The 24,642-nt window shown below is 42.0% G+C and overlaps 1 long non-coding RNA gene across 1 annotated transcript in view; it reads left to right on the top strand.

Annotated features, from left to right (window-relative positions):
* Positions 1-24,642, top strand: part of LOC124159571 — a 152,579-nt gene that overhangs the window by 108,348 nt on the left and 19,589 nt on the right. Inside the window, exon 2 of the long non-coding RNA XR_006864975.1 lies at positions 298-354. This is a non-coding gene — a long non-coding RNA (uncharacterized LOC124159571). The remainder of the gene's footprint in view (positions 1-297; positions 355-24,642) is intronic.

Raw genomic sequence — 24,642 nt, 5'->3', positions numbered from 1 at the left:
TAATGCGCTCAACGCGTTTCGGTCTTGTACCAGATGATGCCTCAGTAAGCCGAAACGCGTTGTACGCATTTAAACATCTTGTGGAAAAGTGATACGATCTTTTATTTATTTAAATATGTCTAACTTCCACCAATTGAAGCCTGAATCTGTTGAACTTATTCGGTTACTTCTTGTCGAGGCAGTAGTACAGTTGCTGTGGGTAATCTACCGGGGGCGCAAAGGCAGTAAGCAAAGTTCGCTTCTTTCAGCCGTATCCAAAGTGTCTCCTGCTCAAAGTCTTCTTCTTTCCCTTCGCAGGTGAGTGATGGTGCTCACCCCCCCTGGATGTCGTCTGAGGCTCGTGGTGGCCCTATGGTGAGTATGCACTGGCCACCTCCTCCCCTTCCTCTTGCTTTTTTCGTCTTTGTCTGTGGGCCCTAATCCTCGACCTTAGTCTATAGTTTCAATCCTGACTCCAACTCGAGTCGGTTGGCACGTTGGTTTTTCGGGGCAACAGTCATTGGGAGTGCACTCCCTGCAGTTCCAATGCTTGCTCTGAAAATGCTTCTCTGTTGATAATTTGAGTCCCAATTCAAATGGAGTCTCCAAGTTCCAACATGTTCGCCACCCTCTCTTCAAGTTTTTTAAAATGGTATCTCTTTCGTAAAAATACTATTTTCATGCATGGCATTTGCTCCAGTTATTCCAGTTTTCAGTGAGCGATCATGGGCGTAAATAGTTTAAATGTATTTCTTTGAAAATTTCGTTTCGCAGCGTTTGCACAAATACTCAAGTGAGTTGAATTCACGTTATTTTCTACAATATAAACTCAAACTCAACATGAGTCTGAGATTTGAACCAGCAAGGTTGAGTGAGGACTCAAGATAGTCTCGGGTGCTGGAATACGGATTTTTTTCTTCCGGCAAAGTCCTCAATCTTTGGTAAAAGCTGAACAAATTGAAAATTGATTCTTTCCACATGAGGATATAATTTTACCAACCGCGGCTTCCTGAAAGAGTAATATTATCGAGGTAAAAAAAGCAATGTGTGCGGAGAATTAAAGAGGAGCTTGTGGACACCCTGGTTATGTTATTTGCAATATTGGGATAGTGTGGTTGTCTTTCGATGAGCTTTTGAGTGGCTTAGAAAAACAGTCGGCATCGATTGCCCTGGAAAATCATTTCATTCCGCCTTCATGCACTACTATGTTCAAGTCGAGGTTGCAAATTATTGGAACGATCGAAACTAGAATCGCGATGTTATATTGCTTTGAAAGTATTCGGACACGCCCGATAAAATAACGCAACCTAAATTACTCATAATCGTGATATGGCGGGTGTGTGCGCGGTCGCGAATAAAAGCAAGTTATTCCCGAGAGATTTAATCTGGATCGTGAATGATCCCTTCCAGCCATTTTCTCTTTCGCCATACGCTGCGCTTAAATTGCCGACCTTAAATCCCTCGCATCAACCTGCCCACGCACAGCTCACGATCCACCATTCCAAGAGTTGTGGATCGCACAGACGTATCCCACAATTACACACTCACTCCCAGGGCCACTCGAGTATGTCCTAGTTGACAACAGTTTCCCTCCGTCTCTTTCTGCCCGTTGCTTCCTCTGATCCAACCTTCTCCAAATCAGATTCTAGTTGCTCCCACCATCTCTTTCTTGGTCTTCCTCTCGGTCTGACTCTGGTGTTATGTCTTCCTTCGTCTTACTTCTTCTTGCTTATTTACTTACTTGCGTCTATTTACCTCTGCAAATGGCAAAACTATCTTATTCTTCTGCCCCCAATTTCACCAATAACACCATTTCTCCTGTAGAGTTCTCTGATCTCCTTATTGAATTTTCTTCTAAACCTCTCTTGTTCATAAGTCTTGCGTAAAACTTTATTGTTGAATATTTTCAATTATTTCTCCTCGCGATTTTGTAGTATCCACGTCGCGGACCTATAAATAAGTATTGGGCAGATTATAATTTTTGTATATATTCTTATTTTTCATGTTAAATAAAAACTTTTGGGCTACGTCGCGTCGCCGCGTCGATTTGTGGGTGTCCCCAACGTTTCCCGACCGATGCTGGTCGCTTTCTCAAGGGATTCTGATGAGGTAGGAATTTAAATCCATATATACATAGTTGTCCGTGTCAGGTGGTGGATCGGTGCACCGAAGTCGAAAATTTTTTTTCTCCACAGCCGTGAACCGGTTCAGGATTCCCTGTACCGCCCTAACATGGGCGGACTGCTTCAGACTTCGGAGTGGGAGAGGCCGAACTGCAGTTTCTCGTCTTCGTCACTTCACACAGCGCCCTCTGCCGTAGGCAGCCGAAATTAGTGAATGAGCGCTGACTTCTGTGAACAAACACGTTAGCACATAACAGTCTCTCTCTCACTAAATTAACCCGAAGGTTGAGTGAGCTAGATGAGCTTCGGACGGGCTAAAGACGTTTGAAGTTCACCGATTCAGGGTCAGAGGACTTATTCCTTTCGCTGGACCACTTCCAGGATTTTTTCGGGGTTTCCAAAGAAAGGGCAACGTGGTATCCTTGCGGGTGGAACACTTGGCTACCGTTCCTATGGCCCCAGGTTCTAATCTTGGGTGACGCTTTCATCTACATCTCCATCTACATCTACGTTATACCCTGCGAGCCACCTCTAGGGTGTTTGGCAGGGGGTGATCAATCACCAGCATGAACCATGCAATTGGACTCCCACATGCACACCACACTGTCCAAAAAGCTTCACGTATACTAACAAATTATACTATCATATGCTGTTAGAAATAATAATAAAATTAAGAATTATGCATTAAGTTTTACATAGGTTAGTAGACTACACTCATAGTAGTTAGTAATCCCCGACTCATAATTTAGCAGAGTGACTTCTTTAGAAATGATGCCTCCTTTCCCCGCTTTGCCTATCGGCCTCCAATGAAAGCTGTCCGACTCGTTGTCCTTCCTCACCGAATCTGGTTCCACAGAGCTGTCCCAGCGTGAGTTGTGTTGAGAATGCATCAGAAGGACCTCCGAGGGATTCGAATACCCCCGCCCCCAGTTTTTAGTCTCGCTCTTCAGCTTGCTTGGAACCCAGGGGAAGTCACGCATGTCTCTTGAAATTCGTCCCTTTACTGTAAACATTCAAATCAACGTGCAGCGCAAGGTCCCAGCAACGAAAAGAGGGTCCCAAACATTGGCAGCGTATTCCAAATGGGGTCTAACGAGGAAGAAGTTGCTAATTTCTCCCACTTTGTCGTCGCACTTTCCTAATATTCTTTTAACAAAACCCATTTTATGATTAGCTTTGCCTGTTATTTCCCGAATGTGTTTCCCAGTTCTCTATGCCACTATGAAAGATATCTGTTCTTCATTGCTCATGCAAACTAAGCCTATCTAGTAGCCTCCAAATAGATCTAACGGCTCCCACTGTGTGAAATACCTGCATACGTATCACATGACAGTTTTCCTGTAATAGCCGTGCAGCGCTCTGTGTTCACTCACGGCAGTTTTTGACGAGCCACACAAAATACTCTTACAGCCTTGCGTTCGGTTAAACGTCTTCATCATTTTTTACTTTTTTTCGGCTCCAGGGACGATGTGAGGTTCTGAGATGATGTTCTCTGTAGGTCTCTGAAAGGAATCTGATCTTGTGTGATAATCTGTTCTAGTGCAGCATTCTTTTCTAAACAATCCACCCCCAGAACGTTGCACGTGGACTGGACGCCATCTATACTTCGTCAGCAGACCTATAATGGCATAATGCCACTGAACATATGGTATTGAAATGCATTCGAGTTGTTTTTAGATATACTTTTCAAATTCATATTATAATATCCACGTTATTCTTCACTCTGAGGTGTCTTCTTCCACAATTTATGGCTATAATTGACTAAAAGCGGTTGTTAAGCGCATTAAAGAAATGACAGCATGACCCTAGAGTGGTGACGTCAAGTTTTTGGTTCATGAGTGGTGACGTCGGTCTCCTGGACCGATGTGGTCCCTTATGCAGTTTGGAAGATTAATTATATAGTATTTCCTTGAATTAGGTTTAAATAAATGAATTGCATAGCTAATTATAAAGAAAATATTTCACATTTTCAATACAAACACAGTGTTTTTGAACTTTTATTCATTTGAATGTTAACAGGAAGAAATATTTATTTATTGCCAATTTTAATTAGTACCCCAAAAATCCGGTACAAGGTATTGATAATTAAAAATGGGTTTCATATTCATTGAATGACAGAAATTAAAAAGATATTCAATCATATATAATTAGGAATTTTTCAGAAATATCAAAGCCAAAAGAAGGCTTCTGCATTTTTAACTTAACATTTTTCGCATAGCAAGGTTACATGTTCAAAGCGGAGGAATGAGTTGCAAATTTTACGAGAGTATCGCGTTTTAGTCTAATAATTTTACTCTCTTACAATATTTACAGTGCTCTTCGGTAGGATTAGGAGGTAGTTGTGATGGCTTAATGGTTAGTAGTTCATTTATCCATAAACGAGTGCTTCGTGGTATGTTTTTCATAGATGCACGGTTTCCAAGATGTTTTCCATCAGGGAAAATGCAATGACTTCAATAAATTTACGCCGTACAAGGCTTTCTTTCTTTTTGTTTATAGTGTATATTACTTGAGAATTTATTGTTGATGCATTTATTAATGAATAAAAGGTGACCATTTGCCAACGCCTTGTCGGTCTTGCGCAATTGTAGTTAGCGCGCAACCTATCCACTATATCTCATCCACCTTTTTTGTAATCATATGCCAAAATGGTATCAGGTTTTTTAGCTATTGCATCCACTTGGTCGTTGTCGTGTGTGCTTGAAATCAAGAGAAAATTTTTTCCTTTTCTTGGGACGAACGAAACTAATGTACATTTTCCTAAAACCAAACACTTATGATTTCACTTTACGTCCCTTTTCTTGAACGAATTATGGAGGTAAGCCGCGCTTATTTTTTTTCTGATTGTGACCACTGAAGTCAGCTGATAGATATTCAGCATTCTCTCAAGGAGCTCAATGCTAGTGAACCAGTTGTCCGTGGTAACAGTACGGTTAGCGTAATCAATTGGTTTACACAAGCGTTCAACCACGGTAAGTGCTCTATTGTCCATTGAATACGTCCCTTCGGGTTGTTATCCAACGTAATCCTCTAAGTTGGACGTGTAATGCATTTTTGCATCGCAGAGAGCAAATATTTTAATCCATATTCGACGGGTTTATTTTATTTATAAGGACGAAACCAACAGCGACCTCTAAATGCCTCCAAGCTCTCGTCCATGGTAACCTGGACAGATAAGCTGAAATCATTCTTGCAGTTTCAACAAACAAATCAAATATGTCTCGCACGGGGGCAAGCTAAACAACTTTACGTCTTTCATTTCTAGTTTCTTTTCCATCAAAATTTAGATGACGCAGCAGAAATCGGAAACGCTGTAGTGACATAACAAGACAAAATATTTCAATTGAATCGCCCTTGCTAATTAAGAGGTCGTCGGTATGTTGGTGATTACTTTTATTGATACCACGAAGCAGTAGCATTCCCATTAGTGCTTCAATTTCATGAACATTAGTGGGTCTTGCGTGCGTGCTACGGCCGTGATTAGGAGAAACCTTTTCCTTGACTGTATTAGTACAATCACATTGCCACATTTATTATTGTACTGTCAAAAAAACATCGCCATGATTCTATAGAACTCTTTATTCCTATCATGTTTCCTTTAGACCCTGCTAATTGTGTAATTATATTTTTTAAACGCGTTCTTACGCTTTGTTTTGATGCCTTCTTTCTCCATGTGGTGGTCCCATCTTTCCCGGTGAAGATATCATCATCTTTCGTTGCTGTTCCATGTCCTAGTCTTGCTCCGAGTCATTGCTCTCTTCTCGCCCCTCCAAAAGATCTTCGTCGCCATCGTCGTCGTCATCAAAATGCAGGGATTCTGGTGGTTCTCTCTCTACTTCGGACAGCAACCGTGACCCCCTCTGTTGTCCCTCTTAATGACTCACTACTCCAACTAATTTCGGTAATAAAAAATGTTCACGTACATGCAGGGGAAAATTGGAAGCAGCACATGGAACTGTAATGTACAGCATGAGTTATAAAAATGCAAAAGTGAAATAGCTGTGTAGCGTACTTACCAAGTTAGGTAAGTGCAGTCTGAGTTGTCGATATTTCTTCAGAATTGGACAGTTATTCCTAAACTTTTTTCGTGTATGGTTAAATAGATGTGCGTTCCAAAGTTTCACGCAAAGTTTCCTGGAAATCCGAAATCGACCATTTATATAATAAATATTAGCGCTGATTTCACCATGCAATAATATCCGCGCTAATTTGTTCTATGGACACCACAGTGGTGCGTGGGTCGTGGAATCTCACGTTATTTACTCCGTATGATTCATTGCTAATAATGCTCGAACAAACCGGCCTTAACTATCAGGATTTGGTGGCACGAGTGCATAGTATGTTAGAAAGAGAATGGGACATTTTAGGGTGATTGGCAGACGTTGCTCTTTGGTGCAGGAGAGACCACCAGCGCCAGGTGGATTCCAAGGTTGTTTCCTGGCTGAAGTTGTGGCGTGCGGTGAGAGCATGGCGGACGGGAAGAGACGCAAGAGCAGATTACAAAAAAAAGAAGACGCAGAAACACTTGAACATCGATCAGGCGAAGTGAAATGAGAGCGCGGATCGAAGAGCGTCTTTGTTTCTCTCCCGCACACCGATGAGTTTCGATATATCCGCTGATCGATCGATGTGTATATTCTTTTAAATCGCTCTCCTCTGTGTACGCGTGTTTTTGTGTTCCCTGCCTCTACACATCCTTCCTTAAACTGGAATCCGAAGGAGCGAAATCAGAAACCGTAGCCTCCGAAATGTGCCGGCCGAAACATTCGAATTTCGATTGTCATCTGTTTAAAATTAAAAGGCCTGTTTTTGTGTGCGCCCTCAAGGGGATGCTACGAAACTGTTCTTAAATCGAGTTATTTGAGCAGATAATATTATATTTGGTTGAAAGGTACCGAAAATTATTTTTGCATATTAATTCCCATTGTCAGCAAGCAGTCGCTCCCCGGCAAAAATATTTTTGTAATTCGTACAAATACGTAAATGCTGGGTCAAAATTTGTCAACAGGATAAAGCAATAACAAAACATAGCAAATAATCGGTTATCGAAGCTAAATCTCATTTGTAACCCGCGCAATTGTTACCCGTACTCTTGAATCGGTGATTTTGCGAATTCGTTTGTGAATTAAGCTCTCGAACCTTATTGTTGATCGCAAAAATTGTCGGGAGTAATCCTTAAGGATATAGGATCGTAAGGAATTGTAAGATGAAGTTTTCCCAGTCTCGAATAGTAGTCACTACTAACGTGGGCGCCGAATACTCTCTCGTCAGCTGCGGCAGCCCATCGTCTCTTGACCCAGCGGCGTATTCGGATGGACCGCTGCATCGCCCATACTTTCGTATGTGACACTTTAGTACCTTAACCAACTTTCTTTACTTAAACGCTGAGAAAATACGTAAAAAATTGTTAAGATTTCTGAAATAAAGAAAAATATGTAACCTTAAGGTTTTAGCGGACAATACCGGTATTTCCCGGTGTTTGACGTCACAAATTGTGCCATCTTTGGGCCTTTTTGATTATTGCGCACGTCCGATGTTAATTTTCATTTATTCCATTGTTGCGTTTCATTTCTTTCTAGAAGTTTAAAAACAAGAGTTTCTAAGGCTGATTAAACAGCGTGAAAAATGTAGATTTTTTTGTTCTTCAAAGCTAAAGCTAAGTTCCATAGTTCGTTCGCTTTGTTCCCTTAAATTCTATGAAGATTCAAGATCCATAAAAGGCGTTGATATAATTTCCAGTAAGGACTACCAAGGTTCCCATATCTTGCAATTTTGGCAAGAACGTATGCACTTGTGCAGCAAGTGGGTAACGAAAGGCAATTTTCTGCAGGTAGTAATACTGCCACCTGGAGACGTCAAAACCTGCTGCCTGAGAATGTAGAACAATTTTTTTTTGCATGAGTTTTTGGAAATATAAAATATTACATGACTCATTTGCGTGGAATGTAATTTTTATTATAGCTATGCATATACCTTTACTTAGGGGTCTTCCTAGCAGTTTGGATAAATATATCACTTAACTTGTTGACATATTACTAGAGGATAATTCATTTGAATTGTGCCTATGGAACTGTTTAAGACACATTAATGTTCATTTATCACCTAATTCTGACACAATTACCTTAATTAATCAAAGTTCCTCACTTACTTTTTCTTTTTACATCAAGGTAAGAATTTAGAATAGAAAATTCATATTTGGAAAAATGAGAATATATTGGAGCATGTATTGTTGTAGTTCCTGGCCCAGAAATTACCCGATTCGACTCGATGGGTTTTGTTAAAAGAATATTAGGAAAGTGCGACGCCAAAGTGAGAGAAATTAGCTACTTTTCCCTCGTTATACCACATTTGGAATACGCTGCCAGTGTTTGGGACCCTCATGAAAGAGGAAGTTCTCGTCCTGAGAAGAAACACACGATAAGCCGCAGTGGCGCAGCGAGGGGGGGGGGATTTGGGGGATAAACTCCCCCCAGATCTCAGAGAATTTTTAAAGTTTAATACATTTTACTTACTTAATTGGACAAATATTACTTATATAATAATTTAAAGATTATAAAAATATCCCTCACAAGGCCGTAAAATTTACCATTTTGAAGCATTTATCTTAAATTTTTCTGGGGGAGGGCCCCCGCAACTCCCGATTCCCCTGGTGGGCATTCCATAACCCCTAACCCCCCAGTATTAGTTGTGCCTAAAACCCTCCCTAGCCTCAATTCCTAGCTGCACCCCTGGTAAGCCGTAAACTATAAGAAGACACTTGAATCTCTCTCTCTTTCTGCTTCGAGAACATATGCACCCCCCGCCTAAATCCACTGCTTGTGTGTACAAACTGTCTCTGTGTAGTTGAACTTTATTGAGGTAGATCTCTGGTCAGCTGACGACGTGGCAGATCCCTAAAATGTGCAGCGTCATGGAGTGAACCGTCAATCCACGTCTCGTGCTCACGACACACTCACTCACACACACGCACACAAATAGACACACTGGCTAAAAATGCCAGGAGACTAATTGTAACCTCAAGAAGAGCGATTCAAGGTGTATTATGAGACACGATAGGTGCGGATAACGGTATTTCGGCCTTCAAGAGGCCTTTTTTTTAACGCGAAGTAATCACGAAGTCATTAGGTATTCTTAAGATGGAGAATCCTTAAACTAATGCGGGATATACCTTAACAGTATTACTATTTTTTTATTTGGTTCCCCAAGTTGGGGGAAAAAATTGCTGCCTTAGCGACATCTGCTGTTACCATAACATTTACTAGTTGGTTGGTTGGTAAGGTGACAGGAGAAATCAACTCGAACATTTTTCTTAACTCTGGGAATCAGGAAAAAAATTCGAGTTGAGTTCTACGGTCACCTAACCAACCAACCAACAAGTAAATGCTATGGTAGCAGTAGATGTCGTTAAGGCAGTAAACAATTGTTTTCCACCTTTCAAGAATTCAGCGAAGACAAGGAGGTGATAGCGGAACATTGTTATCGACTATGTATACTCCACGGAATCCGTGTTGGAGCTACCTTCCCTCCGCCCCCCCAAGGCCAAAAATAAAAACTCGATACACCCAACTGTTTAAAAAAGGAGAGGTAAAGAGAGAAGACCCATTTCTTCGGATGAGATTTATCGACTTACATGGCAAAGCATCTGTCGAACGGAGATCCGTTATTGTGCTCCCAGCTTCGGCAGCTCCCCTGAACGAAGGGAAAGCAAGGAAAACCAGTTCTCGAAACTTTGCAACACGTTTTTAAGCTGGCGATGTGAATTATTCGATCATATCAGTGAGATAATTTTATTTTTCCTTCCAGATAGTGGGAGGGTTAGGGGTATGAGATGATGTTAACAAGCGAAACCACAGGAGAAGTATATCAGCATTTACCTCGCTCAACATTGAGTGTCCATCTGCCGTCGGGGTTAGATGCAGCATGACTCTGCATAATCTTATTGCCATTTTTTCGAATGATAGATACTCGTGACTGAGAATGTTCATTGAAAAATAAACACAACTGCAATGTCCCACAGATGTCCCAATCAGTTATCCCTCAGGGGTTGAGAAAGAAACTATTGGCTTCGGAAGCTCCGGTAACCGTTTGTGTTTATGTAAACCATGTTTATGCAGTGGATGGTATTAACATAAAGGCAACAGACGAAGTGAAGTACCTGCGAGTTGCGATAAACTCGAACCTCACGTGGGGAACACATATAAAGAATATTTGCGTCATAGCCCTGAAGAAATTAGGATTCGTCAAGCGTATTGTGGGAAGATTTTCGGATGAGAAAGTAAAAGAAAGGTGCTATTTCGCTCTCGTCCTTGACCGCACCTTGAATATGCAGCTAGCGTATAGGATCCGGTGCAGAAAGACTTAATCCGCGAACTGAATAAAATACAAAGAAAGGCTGCGCGTTTCGTCAAAAACTGCTACGGGCGTACAGACAGTGTTACCCTGAAGTTAGGCGAATTAGGCTGGGAGCCATTGGAGACTCGGAGGCTGCGCGCTAGGCTTAGATTGCTTGAACAATTGAGAATGGATATCTTTAAGAGCGACACAGAGGACATAATATTAGAGCCACACTATATGTCCAGGTCCGATAGAAGCGATAAATTAAGAGAGATGTTTTGCCGAACGGATAGATATGGGAATTCGTTTTTCCCCCGAACCATAAAGGACTTTAATAAACGCTAGTCCCAACTTCGTTAGAGCACTTCATTTTTTTAAGCTGTAAACGGCTAGTGTCCTAACACCCCCTGCCACACGCCTTTTAGGCGGCTTGCGGGGTATTATGTAGATGTAGATGAGTCGTTTTCCTGTGTGAGTGTCTCTTTTTGTGATATTTCATTCAGTGCGCTATATTTCCATTATTATGTGCTACACGCATCATTTTTCGACGATGTTGTGTGTATTTATGTACTTATGTGTGTTTACTTGCTTGGCATTCCTGTTACTCTGATACTCTTCAGGTTCCAAACATTTCCTCGAGTTCTATTGCGCAGTTAATCATTGCCTTTCTTTTATTTTGTGAGATTTCGCCGCTCAGTAATTGCGTCTCTCGGATTTGAATCGGCGATTCGGGCATTTAAATTCGCACCGATAATTAATCCAATGTCACGCGTTAAATCGACTTATTTGGCCGACCAATTACGCCTCGTAATTACCGCAAGTTCCCTTTTATGCATTCTGCGGATTAAGTGGACTCCGGTTGAAGATTCTATTGCCTTGGCTGATGTGAGTCCCACGGCGGACCAAGGAACACGTTTAAAGAAATTATTCGGGTTTTTTTATTCGTCATGTTTTCTTCTATTTCTTTCTATTCTGATTTTACCACCACTCATCATCACCATCAACTGCCAATCCGAAGATTGATTTGAAGCAGCTCTCCACTCCATCGGATGATTCAACTGAATCAGCCATTCGAATGTAATTCGCTAGATGGTACGGAAGGATATTTGACGACGAAAGAAATTTTCCTCATTCGTGCGGCCATTTCCTTATGACATAAATATGAAGTATTTGTGATTTCAGCCACTCCTTTTTTACGAGTCGCTGGCATCATTGGAGTTTTGTCTCTTTTACCTATTACGAAAGATCCGGTCCTATACGGAGTGAATCGCTCACTAGTTTCGAATTAGGATTAGTGGAGAACGGTTGAAGTCGGTACATTCGCCCCGACATACCCCAGGAAAAGTAGATCATGCGAGACCCTGTTAACGCTTTTTGCCCACGATATTTTAGTTTCCAGAGTGTACAAAATTCCAGTTGACGCGATTTTTCTTGATTTCAAAAAGCATTTGATAAAGTACCCCACGGAAAGTTAATAATAAAACTGAAATCTTATGGTCTAGACGAAGATATCATTTCCTGGATTAGAGAACTTTTGAGCGACCGCATCCAAATAGTAGTATTAGACCTTGCAGTCTCCAAAGAGGTTAGAGTCACTTCTGGCGTCCCTCGGGATAGTGTCATTGGCCCACTCCTATTCCTTCTTTATATAAACGACATTAGCGAAGTAGTACGCAGTAAGTTACGATTATTTGCTGACGACGCTGTAGTTTACAGAGAAATCCGTTCCAGTAAAGATAGGGATAAACTAACGAACGACCTTGCTGCTATCCAAGCGTGGTGCGATGCATGGCTGTTAGAATTAAATTTGAAAAAAATGCGTAGTAATGAATTTTTGGAAAAATAATAGCTCCCCACAACATAGCTATATCATTCAGGGAACCCAATTAGAAACCGTTGAATCCGTGAAATATCTAGGAGTTTGACTCAATAATTATCTATCGTGGAATAAACATATTCGAGAAATAACGGGTCAAGCCAATCCTAAATTGGGTTTCGTCAAAAGAATATTAGGAAAGTGCGACGACAAATTGAGAGAAATTATCTACTTTTCCCTCGTTGGACCCCATTTAGAATACGCTGCAGGTGTTTGGGACCCTCATGAAAAAGGCTTAATAACAGAGAATGCGTGCAAAGAAGAGCTGCCTGGTTGATTTGCGAAATGTTGCACTATTGCTGTTCGTTTGAGTGCGAAGAAAAATCATTCAATGGAGGTTCCGTGCCCATGCACATACCAATTTTATATTTAATGTGTGACGCCTAACATTTTCGGGCTGCGTCCGCGTGTGCTGTCGAATAATCCGCAACATCTATCCTGCTGGTGTCCTCAGGTGAAGGATGTCAAGAAGCTCGTGGTCCTGATTAAACCTAAGAATTAAATGCACTTAGAGCATAAAATCTACTTACAATTAGTGCACTCTTCTTCTCTGCTGGTGAAATAACCTGGTATGAAAAATCTCTTTGCGAAGTGACCGATTTCGGTTTTACTCGTCGCGAATGCTAGGTTATGGGCAAAATATCCGGATCACTGCTCTCTGTCAGATAATCTAGGTACTTCATGCTCCCGACCAGATTTTCGGATGAATGGTATGCAAGAAGCAGGAAGGATTTCAAAATGCAATAGTTTTTTTATTAAGAACTGCTCTATAACGTCGAAGATGTGCGATACGAAATGCTTCAGGTTATATAACCTGAATATAGCCGGTTTTTTCATCAGGTTTTATTACTCAAGTACTCGACTCACTCAAAATAACCGGTTTTTTTCTCATAATCGCCCTCTCCTTTTGGCGGGTCAAAAGGAGCACATCGTCACCTGTAATTCTCCCCCCCCCCCCCCTTCGCCACCTTGCCCTCCCTTTCTTCCACTCCCCTCTTTCCCCCTCCCTTCAACCCAGAGCCGCTTTGCTGAGTCGCACTGTGCGAGCGGTCGCGAAGTGTGCCTTGAGCAATGAGGCCGCTCACCAAAAAGAGTAATTTATGCCAACACTACTGTGTCAAACTTCCTTGTTCCTAAGGCAATGGCTAGTGACCCTGTTGAAAATGAAACGTGTAATAGGCAGTATATAGTGCCATCGCCCAGTGGTCGGCTTAGAGAAATTTTTCTCGATTTATAGTCATTTTTTTTCTTTTGACGATGAATAGAGTAACTTCAGGAATTTTTGCGAGCTAATATATCCGTTTTACCTGTTCAAAATAGTTATAATTGCAATCGACGACCCATGCAAGTTCCCCATTGACGTCAACTTTAGCGGTTTATAAATCTTCTTCTTCACCTTCTCCGCTTCTCCACCATTGCCGGTCAACTTCCAAGTGCCATCGTCTGAGGAGACTTAACGCCATCTTCTTTGGGATTCACATTTTATGCTTGAGTTTTCAGTTTTTGATCACTTAATAAGAAGCAAAGCTTGTATTAGGGTTATAACATAGTTTTAGTGGACGTGGTAACCTTAGCTGCGCGTAATTTGTGCAGCAAAAATTCGGAGAGAAGGTTCGCGCTTTATCCGATGTACTTATCGTTATAGGGAAGTTCTCGGCAAAATTGACAAATTCTTTGCGAAAATAAAATGAGAGCTTTCGAAAAGTGTGCCGTTTGCGAGATGAGGGCTTTATTTCTTTCTGTGGAGTTATTTTCCATTCGTGAAGCCAAGTCGGACGATATTGTATTGCATTTGCCAATCCAAAGGGACAACGTGTGAGACCCGATATTCGCATTGTGTATTGCGCCGGCTGTAAAGTGAAACGGTCGACCGTTAACGTTAACTCATTCCGCCATAACAACCTTTTTCCTCAACTCGACTGTAAGTTTGAAGTTGAAGCCCAAGTTGACGCCATTCGTAATATAGTCATTATGCTACCCACTCAAGACGATCCCCATAGCTTATATCTGAATAACCCCTTCGGAGAGTTGATGAAATTTTCTAAATAATTCCGTTTATTTGACGTGGTTAAAAAGCTTTTTGAAAAGAAAACGGAACCTACCTGTTTTTTATCTCAAAACCGTAAGAGAATGGATAGTTAAGGAATATATTCTTTTTTCGTTCAAACTAATGTTTTCTTCCCGTACGTCGATTTCTTTTCATAAACTGCGATTTGGCGTCTGATGCCTCGTTCACATTACGATTGTCCAAGCGATCGTCCTAACGATAGTTGGCCGAACTAGCCGTGTGAATGCATGTCCTGATAATAGTTGACCTAAATCTGAACGTTGCCACTTTACGATGGTTAGGCGCTGGGAGACCGGAAGCGACAAGAGAAAGACGAAAAGCTCGTGAAGCTCTATTTTTTTCACGGATTTGTCCAAGGAAGGAAGAATATGGGCGGAAGAAAAATTATTCGGTAAAAATACACGTTGAACACTGTAATATCTTGTCCCTGCATATCTCAACAACTTTGCTAACCGTCAATTTCCCGTTCACTTTAGATGTCAGCTCCAGAGGGCAGCACAGGTTTTAACAATCGTCGTGTGAATGCACGATAGTTCAGACAATCGCTGGAACAATCGTAATGTGAATGAGGAATGAGTGAAGGACCTCATCTTGAGATATTTGTGATGCCAAGAACCCCAGCAAGAGTGTGGAATCAGCTCTCATAGTTATATCTCCTTAAATCCAAATCAGCTGTCGACTGTAAGTATTTCAGGATTGGTAGTTTTTTCTACGCCATCCTGGCCATCTTTCCCTCCAATGTCGGTATTGTTCGTTCCGTAGTTTTTGAAGCGTTTCCATTCAATGAGCGAAAAATTCTCTGGTGAAAAATCTTATGCCATGATCTTTGTCTGGAAGAATGAATATCCGTATGCATGCGAAATTCCTGTGGTACCGGGTTCGAGTGAGCGTCGGAAAAATGATTTTCCTTGGGAAAAGTAGCCTTTTGAATGAAAAACGCAGTTGATTCGGTCAGCTACACCTCAGGCCTCCGAGACTGTTTCTGAAAATTTCTCATGAACAGTCGTTGCTCCCCCAAGCGACGATGAAACGTACACTTTAGATGTTCCTCTTGATGGATAGTTATCATGAACTATGATTGCAGCATGAGGTGTGGACTGTAGGTATAACAAGACTACACGGGGCGTGAACAAACTGTGCTGTAAGCTTAAATCTGCGTGAAGCATGGCTCATTTTAAGCGTACCTACAGAGTTTAAACTCGCGAACACAACGCGATACGTATTCGTGCGTAAATCAGAAGAGCGTGTCGTACACTTGAGACGTGCCTCTTGTACTCATGGTTTACAGCTACAAAGCTAATGAATAATGCAAAAGTTTCATGGCAGCTATGTACCTGTATTTAGGCAGATATACTTAATGTGTAACTTGATAAATGCAAAGGAAAGCTGCGCGATTGGTGAAAATCTCACAGGTTTACAGAAAGCGTTTCTACATTTGTAAAGGAATTAGTGTAGTAGCCACTAAAGACTGGGAGGCCACGAGCCAGGCTTAGATTGCTCGAGCAATTAAGAATAGATTACTTTCATAGCAGCACGGAAAACATTGTAGTAGAACCTAATTAAATTTCCAGCCTCGACAAAAGCGATAAATTAGGTGGTATCTATTGATAAATGGCTAGGTGTAGTTTTTCCCCTCGAGCAATGAAGGACTTCAATAATTGCTAGGCGGAACTTCGTACGCGCATTTCATTTTTTTCCGGCTGCTCTCCTAACACCCACTGCCACTCCCCTAATTCGGCGATTTGCGGGATAGTATGTAGATGTATATCAGGAGGAGCTAAATAAGGAACGTTTCCTATGCGCTATCATTTTCTGCAGTGTCCCATTGCTTTATATTTTGCTCTCAATGCTTATTCTCCGGTTAGGGATTATCTTATTCCCGTTCCGGTCGCGGATTGTTAGTTGATCGTTTTGTGGTGTTCGAAAGGCCTTTTAACGGTTCCGCGTGAAGCGCTCTTAATTAATTCCTCATTATTCCGTGTCGCGTCGGTCGATGTGTTCGAATATTCCCGCTTGCATTCGCCGATGCCCCATTCAATTAATTGCTCTAAAACATTGCGCTTCCGCGAAATGATTACTCGATTGCTGGACTTGGACCGCCATTATCCCCTCCCTCGCAACAATCGAAATAAAATAGTTAGGTATGAGAATGCAGAAGAGACGGTGGAAACTTGATTTAGGTATGTTGCCACGCGGGGCGCATTAAAATCAGCTTTCAAGAAAACCCGTAGCGCAGCTTTTATTTTCAATGCCGCGCTACGCTTGGGTTTATAGAAGTTGAAATCGTGAGGAGTAGCAATGAAAAGTTATGAATTTGCAGAATCACATATTCTGGAATATATATTTTAGCCATTATTACAGCTTAAATTTCCGCGATCGCTGTGTCCGTCAGCGTCGCGAGTGGACACTAGCAAACCCTTTGAAATGCATGATAGATTCCAACGCATTAAGTGATCAAGTAAGGAATCCTCGTTCGCTGTAATCGTGGAATAAAGCCTCTTTCACAGCTTCTATTCTTGACTTAACTTACGAGATCCACAGCGTTTGCTAATTAACGATTAACGTAGCGTTGCGTGAATTGCCACTGCCAATATGAAGTCGAGAAAAGTTCAACTTTCTCTTAATTTTATTTTCGAGCAAAGATGAAGTAAGGTTATGCCAATTAACGCAAATACCAAGAAAAGTGCATTTAAATTCATTTAAATCTGAAAAGCAGTAGTTTAAGATAGGTGAGGGTAGAGGTCTCCCGAGAATAAAACGCGTTTTTTAACGCAGAAATTCTGGACCAATTCCGTTCCCTCAGTTACATCTCACAACTGTTGTTTTTTATTCAATGAAATACAGTTTCGTTGAATGTTTTAAAATATTTTATTGAGACGAACAGTTCCAATACGCCTACTCATTTTGGAGTCCGTAAACTCATTAAATTGGTCATTAGCAGTGTAAGTCTGGGTGATTTTCCAGTGGATCGCTTCAGCGGTTCATGTCTCTTCAAAATCGGATTCAGACCACAGGGAAAGAAATCAGTGCTCTCGTTCGAACCGGTGAACTGTTTTTCCCCCTAAATAGTTATGAATATCCACGCTGCAGATATATATCTTAACTCTCATTTTAGTGTCGCTAGTAGCTTTCTATTCCATTCGTTCGTGGAGAATTTTCTGATCAATGAGAAGATTCAATAAAAGATCAAGATTCCATAAAAGTGATTGTTAACAAATGTCCTGGTGTAGGTTCGAAGATTTTCGCGGCTTTGATCAGATGATCTCTGCATTCTCTTCGGGTTTTCACCGCGTCCGTTGGGTTTTGGCGACTACAGTTTCCCTTACATTGCAGTCAGCGTTTTCAGGCCGAAGGTGGACGACCTGAAGACGCTGACTGCAGTCTGTTGTTATTTATTCAATGAAATGCAGTTTCATTGAATGTTTTTAAGCATTTTAGTGAGACGAACAGTTCCAATACGCCTACTCATTTTGAAGTCTATAGACTCATTAAATTGACACTGACATTGCAGTCAGCGAAACTGTTGTCGCAAAAAGCCAACGGACGCGTTGAAAACCCGAAGAGAATGCAGAGATCAAATGTCCTGGTGGAAAATACCGCTGTAGTAAAAAACTGTTCAATGGGAAAATACTTTTCTGTATTAAAAAAGGTTCACTGGAGTTGGTACACTGAAATCCGGTATGGTTTTAATCGGAACCGTGACCAAGCTGAAGGTGATAGCCATTATGGGGCAGTGTGCAGTTTCATTCCGGGAGAGGAGAAAAGGAAGACTAAAATTGGTGCTGCATAATGACTGCGGATTGGCTCCTTGCGTGGTGGGCGGGCGGGGGTCGAGCGGGGGACGCCGACGCCGAAGGCCGAACACTCAGCGAATGATCATAATTGCATCTTCATTGTATTGTGGGGGCGGGAGTATGGTTCGGCTCGCGGCCGCGGCGAGGCGCCTCGGTTTGCTTGTGAGTGAATAGGGTGGTTTACTATTATTTTTTTATTGCCTAAATCGAAAGATTATTACTCCTGGAGTGCGTGTTTCGCGCTTTTAGATGTTTAAATGACGATATCTATTTTTTGCGATTATAAGAAAAATTTCAAGTGCACGAAAACGCGACGGCTAACTATGAATGCTTATATACAATAAGGATTATTAGTACCTTATCAAACGAAGGAAACTTTCCTACAGTGGTGTCCTGGTTTTTTTTTCTGCCTTTATCGACCAAAGTTGTTATTATTGATTCGATGATCTATCTAGACTCACACCCTAAGCAGCAGGGCGAGTTGGCATCACTATACGTATTTACCGTATATATTTATATAGGTACGTATTTATTTTATATTAAAATTATGCCCTAAATAGCTTTTTGTGCATTGTGTTTGTTTCCTGTACGTTTCCAATAATGTGGCATTTTCGATAATCCGGCTAAGTCACGGCTGCATACGAGACGGATTACTCAGATAACTTTGCCGCCATTTTAAGTCATTTACATTTCCTACTTGTGTCCTCCTAAGCCGAAGCGGTTTGTGATCAGGTTTGTCATCAGGGGGAAAGAACTTGGTCATGCCTATCCCCTCCCTCTTCTCTGTTGACCAATCCGTTCAACCTAGTTACCTTCCTCCCTCCCCCTCCTAGCCTGGTATAAAAGGATGTGATGGACCTCTGTAGAGTTCACCTGATGATGACGTCTAACGTTGAAACCATGGTCGTAAATTTGTGAATAAATATTAATGTGAAAGCACAAAGTTCTTCTTTTTAATTTTAATGATTAATTATCACCAGCGATGACGATGCCGGGGAAGTGTCCGAACGAAACGTTTTAGGCCATCTTAGAGACCTAAACCCGTCACCCGAATCATCTTAGAATCCTAAACGCGGGCATTCTTCCTCGAGAGGACTCGTCGTGGCGAAGAGCACTCACAAGGCATGTCTCACTCCGACCCCCCAGCCAAGCCAGCCCCCCTCCCCCCCCCCCCCCCACACACACCCGTCCTCCCGGCGCCATTCTGCATAATTGGATTATAATTATCGTAATTGGATCTTAATTGGATCCGAGCGAGGGGGCGGGGGGCAGGTTCTCCTCTCTCACACACAAACACATGCGCCATGTTGATCGACACTCCTAACTAAACATATACACACCTATATTCTTCCACACATAGGTGTGTGAAGTAAGTGGAAATGTGTGTGTTGATGCTTGAGGCTGGCCGTTGCGTTGGTCTCCTGCGAAGATCCGAGCCCGGCCGGTCTTCTGATGATGCCGTTTACGAAGTGCTGCTGCCAAGTCAGAGATTTGAATTATATGCACATTGCATTACAGTTACTTGGAAAACGGGTGAATTGTACCCTCAAATATGCAATGTGGAATGAAAACTCAATTGGCCGTACAATTGTAATATGGAATTAAATGTAAAACCTAAATGGCCTTATTAACTGTAATGTGAAATTTTAACTCACTTATTCGCACAATTCGTTATTTATTTGCTCAAATCGTCCAATGCCATTAGTAACAAACAATAACGATTACCTCACTGAGATGATTTAGGTACGTTATATAATTTAATTGACCAAGTTAATAATATATTTGACCAGGCGTAGCTGCCATTAGTTATTTTAGAAATTCATCGTCAATATCAATAACAGTCATTTATGCAGTTAGTGAGTATGAAGTCAACACAGGTAGTCCACATATTTACGCGCCCGTCGTCCAGGGATAGTTCAAAGTAGTGTGCCAGGCTGGAGGCGATTGATGCAAGGTGGGCCTGTATGTACATGCTGAAGTGGCCATAGTTGAGTCGTTTTTATTCAGTCAGGTTTTCTCTGATTGCCTGAACTTGTATTTTGTGGTCCAAGTCTCTTCCCAGCGTGGGGGAGCGGGTGTCTATCCTTTCTATTGAAGTTTCTTGCCTTGCTGACGAGTTCTTCAGCCTCTCTTGGACCAACTGAGGGAGATAACTCTTCTGATCGGCGATCATTCCCGACTTTTCCCGGTTTATCTCATGCATCTATACCAATGACCGAGACAGTCTTTCTTCTTGGTGTCCCTCCGCTTTCCTTCAGGCCATTCCGTCCGCTCGCCTCACGTTCGAACGCCTTTGGTTAAAGCCCTGATTACCGATAACCGCTGTTCGATGGGCAACGACAGCGCCAGTTGCCTCTTCGGAAGCTCCTTGTCTCGAAGCATCTGTGGTAGGAGCGAGATACGCGTCCCGCGGCAGTTGTGCGCGACGCGTCCGGGTGGCATGGTTGGTGGCTGACGGTGGAGAAAGAAAAGGGAGGTTTTGTAAAATTCCTTAGATGAAAAAGGGACCAGACACATCATGAGGCATCATGGTCTGATGAAAGTATTCGTGGAGGGACAGTTAGACCAGAAGAATGGTGTGGGACGGCTGCGAATATAGGACAATTTATTAAGGATGTAATAGAATATAAGTACGTAAATATTATAAGATCAGCAGATTGGAGATCAGAATGGAGAGCTGCGTCAAACCAATCATAGAATAGGGTGGTTCCTATTATCTTTTTATTGCCTAAATCGAAATATTATTACTCCTGGAGTACGAATTTCACGCTTTTAGATTTTTATAAGACGATATCTAATCTTCGCGATTAAATGAAAAGTGAAAATTTTCAAGCGCGCGAAAACGCGACGGCTAAGTATGAATGCTGGGGAAAGCCCGTGTGACGTCGTTCTGGTTCCCGCTGTCGACAAGTGAGGTGATCTTGGGGCAAGGATGTGTGCGCCGCGGCGATGCAGGCTGCTAGCAGATAGCGCTTGGCTTAAATAAGGATTATTAAAACCCTATCAAACGAAACTTTACGACCATAGGCAGTCATAATAGGTGATTATTAAGAGATGTTTCCCTGAAGTCTGTGCCTCATGCATGCATTGGTAATCTCAGACGATGTAGAACTCCTATCTACTCGTATAGAAACTAGGAAACTGTGACGTCACGTGGAGTAGCATCGCTTGGGCGCCAATCTGGCCCTTTTCAAATGAGGATAAAAATGGACCATTGCCATTCGTCTAAACTGGGATTTCTAAAACCAAATAATTTGTATATTATGAATGCACTAATGGTGGGTAACGAATCGCAATCAACGCATTTCGTTATCTTTGATGAAGGAAGCTACCCTATTGTTGAATTCCTCCCCCCTCCAATCTCACGCGCCTAGTCACCATTCTGTTAATGTCGATTGTGATTGAGTGAAAAACAAAGAGACTCGAATACTTTTCCATTTTTTCGATCCGTCTCCTACTTCTCGATATTTTTGCGACGAAAAATGTCACTCTCAGCGCAATCGCAAATCAGTCGATCACTTCATCAGATCTTGTCCTGACTTTACAGTTGCTCCTCGTTTTTTATGCGCAATTTAAAGTTTGGAGAGACGTGCGACCATAAAAGCTAGTTAGCTATTCCTATTGCTATGATAATCACAACAAGTATTATGTGATAAAATTTCGCCCAAAGCATAGATAATTGCTTAATTACTGGTTTTTTCAAACACAAATTTCTTTTTAAAATGACTTCCCACTGCCCTCAACGGAAGTTTCTCCCTGGTCCCCAAAACAAGCCAAAAGTCATGTGGCGTCACCAACTCTTGTAATGTGGACGGAATACTTTGCGTGTTCATATTTTTGACTTACAAGGGAATGTAAGAATGAGGGATTTCGATGTTAATCATTTTTTTTCATATACAGAATTCTTTTGACAAATTGCTATTTCGGATCTGAGTGAGTGAGTCCATTTCGGTCTTTATAAGACTCCATCCCTTCATCAAACGCGATCGCACGGAGATTTCTCACTGAATTAGACGCGCTCTTCCACTTCCGCTTAATCTTATCTTTCTATGCGCAACGAGTAATTATTGCTTGGGTAAATGTCGTTTAATTCTTATCTCATAAGTGGAAACGTCCTTTCCTGCCTGCCACATATGTCGAAGGATAGGAACCAGACGAAGGGTAGTCCACGTGATGGTGTCACTTCAAAAAACGCTGTTGGAATGGAAGTGGGAAACCCTACCAACTATCTCTTCCCTGAAAACATAAAGTACAACCAAATGAGCCTCGGAATCTCATCGACCGGGACCCGTCCGCAAAGGGCGGGTGTCGGTCACGGCAGCGAGGTCGGCAAGGTCCTCGGGGTCACCAACATGGGAAATCCTTGTAGAGACTTATCATCATCACCAGCAGCATCAGCAGCAATGAAGAAAGAAGAGAAGAAGACCAAGAAGATGGAGAAGAAGAAGTCGGCTATGAATGCAGTGACGTGGAATGTGAGGACAATGATGAGAACGGGGAAGTAAGAAAATATCAAAAGGGGAATGGATAAAGGGAGGATTGTCTTAGGATTATGCGAGGTGAGGTGGAGGGATGGGGGACTATTATTACTTACCAGGGAGAGCCGATGGGGGATAAAGGACTATTGGAGTGATTGTTATAGGGTTATATATAGTGGTGGGGAGGAAAGCCAGCGAGGGGTAGCTTTAGTATTAAACGGGAAGCTGGGTAAGCGAGAGGTAGGTATAGATCAGGTAAGCGATAGGATTCTGGTGGAAGTGGTCTCTAAAGGCCTGTTTACACGATACATTAACACGTACGAGTTAATGTTTTTTGTGGACCGGAACGGAATATGTACAAATGCATGAACCAAATTAGAACAGGTTCTATTTTCTGAGCATGCATTCGCACAAATTAGGTGGTTACACGGTGCATTTTGGCGTTCATTCTCGCGTCCATACATTTAGATATTAACTCGTACGTGTTAATGTACCGTGTAAACAGGCCTTAAGAAGGGTTTGAACCGCAAAGGACAACGAGAGGTCGAGGCATGACGCCGTGACGTATCTTAGGAGCGGAGATCCACGCGCTATGACGTCATCAACTCATTTATGGAAGTATTTTGTGTCATGGTAAACCGTTTGACTGACGGTTAGGCATTGGATTTTACCTCTTTAGACACAAATCGAGTACTTTTCTCCCGGTTTGGTGTATCACGTATAATTAATATTCTATAAGATAAAGGATTAAAAGGTGAAGATTTTTCGCCGTGAACAGCTCAAGGAGTCAAATGATAAACGGTAGAGTACGGGGTTTCTTCATTTTTTTTAACTCTATCACTCAATGCTTCTTAAAAAAATTGGTGAGCAAGTCAATTTCTTGGAATGAGAGGGAGGGGGGAAGGTTCTGTTGTTTTGCGGCCACCCCCCGGACGCGGCTAAACAAGCACCCACTGCACGCCGCGCGACGCTTGTTTGTTTGTTTTTCCTCGTTGCCGTCCTCTTTCGGTAATTGAACGAAAACATGACTCCACATGCTCGTCTTAACGCGATGAAAGGCGTTCGCTCTCTCAGTCTGTCCGTGTGTGCGATCCAAGGAGCAATTGTCATCGCTCCTCATTTGTTTCCCGCTAGCTCCCTTCCGTAATACACTTCCATGACGCACGCCTCCAAGTCGGCGAATTTCGATTGGTCTATCAGGTCACGGTTTGTCAGGGACAAGCTTGGTGAGGAACTGAGTAAATGTGACTCAGTTACTGGTAACGATTATAGTTCAGGTATTTTTTTTTTACTAATCATCGTTAAATTGGAAAAGAAAACGTAGCAATTGTACGTTTTCTCTGGCGTAGGAAGGATGTGATGTTTGAATGTTTTAGTAAGATCCTGGGAGTGTACTCGCTCGCAGTGTACGTCGTGTGGCTCTAATGGCCGTTTTACACGGGGTACGGAATTGCGCAGGTCAGAGCTGCATTAATTCTAAAATGGCGTGGAATTGCGCGAATCATGAACGAAATTAGAACAGGGGCTATTTTACCGTCTCGCATCCACGCATTCTCGCATGTATTCTAGCAATTCCCCGCTTTAAAACACGCAATTTTGATTGCGCCTTAGCACGTACGTCAGATTGCGCAATAATGTGTCCCATGTAAAACGGCCTTAACGGTGAGTCGGTACTCGCAGGCTTCCACGGGGAGGACAAGCGAAATCAGTGTTCGTGTTGACTTCCTAGATGTTCACACGGTTCGGATAATGTTGAGTGTTCACGGTCCTTTGTCATTACATACATGTTCCTCAAAAAATTCATATAGACTTCCTTAGATATTGCAAAGTCGGTATAGAAACACAACTTTCATTTACATTAAAGAATAATCGGAAACATAAAACTGAAATGTTTTACAAGGATAGTAGGTATGATTAAGTTACACTTACCCGTAAAATTTCAAAAACGCTGTGTAAGTGAATATATTCAAAAACATATTTATATGAGAAA

Source organism: Ischnura elegans, chromosome 5, assembly GCF_921293095.1.
Source record: "Ischnura elegans chromosome 5, ioIscEleg1.1, whole genome shotgun sequence".
Classification (NCBI taxonomy): Eukaryota; Metazoa; Arthropoda; class Insecta; order Odonata; family Coenagrionidae; genus Ischnura; species Ischnura elegans.
This window is presented reverse-complemented; position numbering and strand designations above follow the sequence as displayed.